Consider the following 3,443-nt stretch of genomic DNA (forward strand, 5'->3'; position numbering starts at 1 on the left):
TAATCGGTGACTAGTCGACTATCAAAGTAATAGTTTGTGGCAGCCCTAGTGACGACAGAGATCAACGCACAGCTGATGTGATTTACGAGAGGTAATAAACGCACTGCAGAGGGTTAAATGTTTAACCTTTGACCTTTTCTTCTTCTGATGACTTCTGAGTTTTTGTGCTGACATCAGGATGAAAACCCGTTTCCATCGTAAGAACACTGAGCTCCTGAGCCGCCTGTGCTCTGGGTCACGTGATCCCATCAGGAGGATTATTGGGAATCATTTGAAGGATTTCTGCGGATATAATTCAGCATGTTAGGATAATAATTGATAGAAGATTCCACTTTCATCTGGTAAGACGCAGCTTCAGCGTGGATTAGACATCTGGACTGAGCTGCCTTATTTTCTGAGCCTTATTAGGCTGAATCTTATTTATCTCTTATCATGTCTGCAGCTCATCAGCTCCGATTATCATCTGCACTCTGCAGCTGCTGCACGGTCACGACCTGCTGCACGCCGCCGCCGTCGAGTCTCCGCGGAGGGAAACACTTTCTGCACCCCAAACAGGAGTGACAACAGTTATTTAAGGAGTGCTTCTAACGAGCTGCGAAACAAAGAGATCGATTAAAAATAACGTGACCGCTAAACACATCGATCAAAACACGATGAGTCGTCAGAGCATGACGTCAGAGATTGATCACGACGAGACACACCTGAGCACAGGTGCAGCAACTGCAGCAAAGCAGCATGTAGCACAACCACTGGAACTTCCTGCAGCTGGGGGCAAGCTCGCATGGCGAGCTGCTCGTGTTGGTGGAAGACGGATTACTTTAGAGACAGGAAGAAGAAACATGGAGCGGTCGATGGCGAAGGAGCTGACTTTCAGGTGAAAATGTGATTTTGGATCATCAGGAAGTGGAAACAGGGCAAGCACCGCCGCTCGGGCGCCCCTCGGATTAACAGAAAGAACGTTCTGCTCGCGCTCAGTAAATTGGGGTCATGATGACATTTCATAAAACCATCAGAGCTTCTAAAAACCAATAAAGGAGAGTGAACGGCAGCGTCTCGGCCCGTCCAATCCGCCTGCTGCTGCCTCTATTTTTGTAGGAGAAGAGGAATGATGATTAATGTTATTGGATTATTTACATTGCCCTCAACATGATTGAGCCGCAGAAATGAAATTAAAATGTGTGTTGAATGGGATTTTCCAGGAAAGTCCTGTAAAAACCACGACGGTAATAAGGAATGACTAATTCTCCCAAAGTCGATTAAACACCATCTCATCCCGCAGGAAAACACGGCGCAGCCGCACAGCCGGGAAGACGTGGATTAGACGGCCGCGGTCACATTAAGAGGCAGATTAAACTGCTTTTATTATCGATTCTTTTATTATTGTTCAGCCCGCTCTTGTTCTCGGGGCTTAACTCTGCTGCTTAGGCCACAAAACAAGTCATTAGACACAAAACCTGCGTGGCCCAAGGACACGGCGGATTAGGAGGAAACAGGCCCAGGGCCGCCGTGTCAGAGGCCCCCGCCGGCCCCCAGAGGGCCGCCAGCAGCAGGAGGAGGAGTTTCTAACACACACAGCACTTTTCATGTTTCGAGACCTTCCCGACTCTCCGTGTGCCCCTTAGAGCCCGTGGATGGATTTTTCTGGGAATTGTCCAGTAAAGTCCAAACGATGTGGCGTTTGTGTCCGAGGTGCCTCAAAGCCCCTCTTAGGTTCTCACAGCCGAGCTCTTCTGTTCGGCTCTTAGACCGACGCATGAGAAGAGCTGCAGGACTTCCTAGGAACTAATGAACATCCATTACTGGACTCCAGGTATTCCTTGGTGAATAGTTGTTGCTTTCCAAAGTAACTGCTTCCGTGCTCAAAACACAACGCCTTCAGAGCCAGGCTGGGCGCTCCATCGCACTGACGTGGCCTCACACAAGACCTCTGAGGGACAACAAGCTTCATATACTAACCCTTCCTCCTCTCACCCAGTCACAGCAGACGAGCCTGCTTCTGACTGAGGTTTCTTCCTCTAAAAAGGGAGTTCTTCCTTCCCGCTGTCACCAAGTGCTGGCTTGTTTCTCTGTTTTATTCTAGGCTCTTTACCTGACAGTATAAAGTGACTTGGGTCAAATATCTACAAGTAAAAGTCCAGACAAACACGTGAGAGAGGAAGGGAGGAAGCACAGACGGCACACTGAGGAATAATCATCTGATCGAGGTACAAGCGGAACAATGACAGACAGGAGGAAACAGAATTCAATACAAGGCATTCGAAATAAATGTGTCAGGGTCCTGAGTCTGAGCGACCCAGGGTCCCTGAGCAGTTGTGGACTTATATTATTATTTTATCTTTTCTGGACTGTGCTGCTGTCCCGTTCTCCTTGCTTGTGTGTGTGAGTGCAGCAGTGACACTCTCAGGCCTGGTGGGTGTGGCCCTGCCGGATGGCTGGTCACGCCTAGGACCTCACACACCTGCTGCTGATCGGGCTCGTCGGGGGGAGCAGGGAATGATGGAGCTTCCTCCGGCGCAGGATCATTGCATGAGACTCCACGAAGAGCGTGGAAAGCCAGAGAGCAGCGAGCACGGGGAGTGCAGACACACGGGAGCCGAGAGCACAGGACACGGACTTATTGGGAAGGAAGACACGACACGGGAGTCAGGGGAACGCACGGGGATTGTTTATGTGCAGATTTACTGCACTGTAAATGAATGCACTGTTAAGCACAGAGAGTCCAGCATTTGGGTCCTCCTTTTCCCTTCATCCCCACAGTCTGCCACACAGACCGTGACAAAATGACTATCAAAATAAAACAGGAAGAGCCTAAAAGAACATGATGACACGAGGAGCCCAAACTAACAGAACATAATAAAAAGAACCAATAAAAATAACTCCAGGATACCAGAAACTGTCACTGGGATTATTATGAAAGCACGTGGACAGCATGAATGAAGAATTTCAGTCAGAAAACTAAAATGTTAACAAACTTATGAAGAGTTACAAAGAATAACTCCAGGTACACCGAAGCTCCGCCCCTGAAACACACACACAGACTGGGCGGAGAAAGCGAAAAGGTGGAGAGGCAGGTAGAAAGGTGGGTCTGCCCGGGTGGTCGAGGAGACACTAGGAGCACTGTTACACTGTAGTGTAGTACTTTTACTGCAGTAAGTAATCCGAGTAGTTCGTCCTGTGGAGCGACAGAGTGAGGATGAGGACGTCCTGCAGCTTCTGCATAATAACGGGCCAATCCCATTTTCATGCAGCAGCACGGCTCCTGTGTGGATGAAGGCTGAGGCAGATGAGTTTGTCCCATTATATAATGTTGGAGCCCAATATAATAATCTTAATGGGATAATTTAATGCAATTTTCTTTGATTTGATGCACTCTGACTCTGACGGCTAATCTAAAGGGAGTGTTTAAAATAGATTGAAAAATGAAGGAAGTCCGACCAGCTAAT

This window comes from Pundamilia nyererei, unplaced genomic scaffold, assembly GCF_000239375.1.
Source record: "Pundamilia nyererei isolate P.nyererei 1_Seehausen unplaced genomic scaffold, PunNye1.0 scaffold00528, whole genome shotgun sequence".
In the NCBI taxonomy this organism is placed as follows: Eukaryota; Metazoa; Chordata; class Actinopteri; order Cichliformes; family Cichlidae; genus Pundamilia; species Pundamilia nyererei.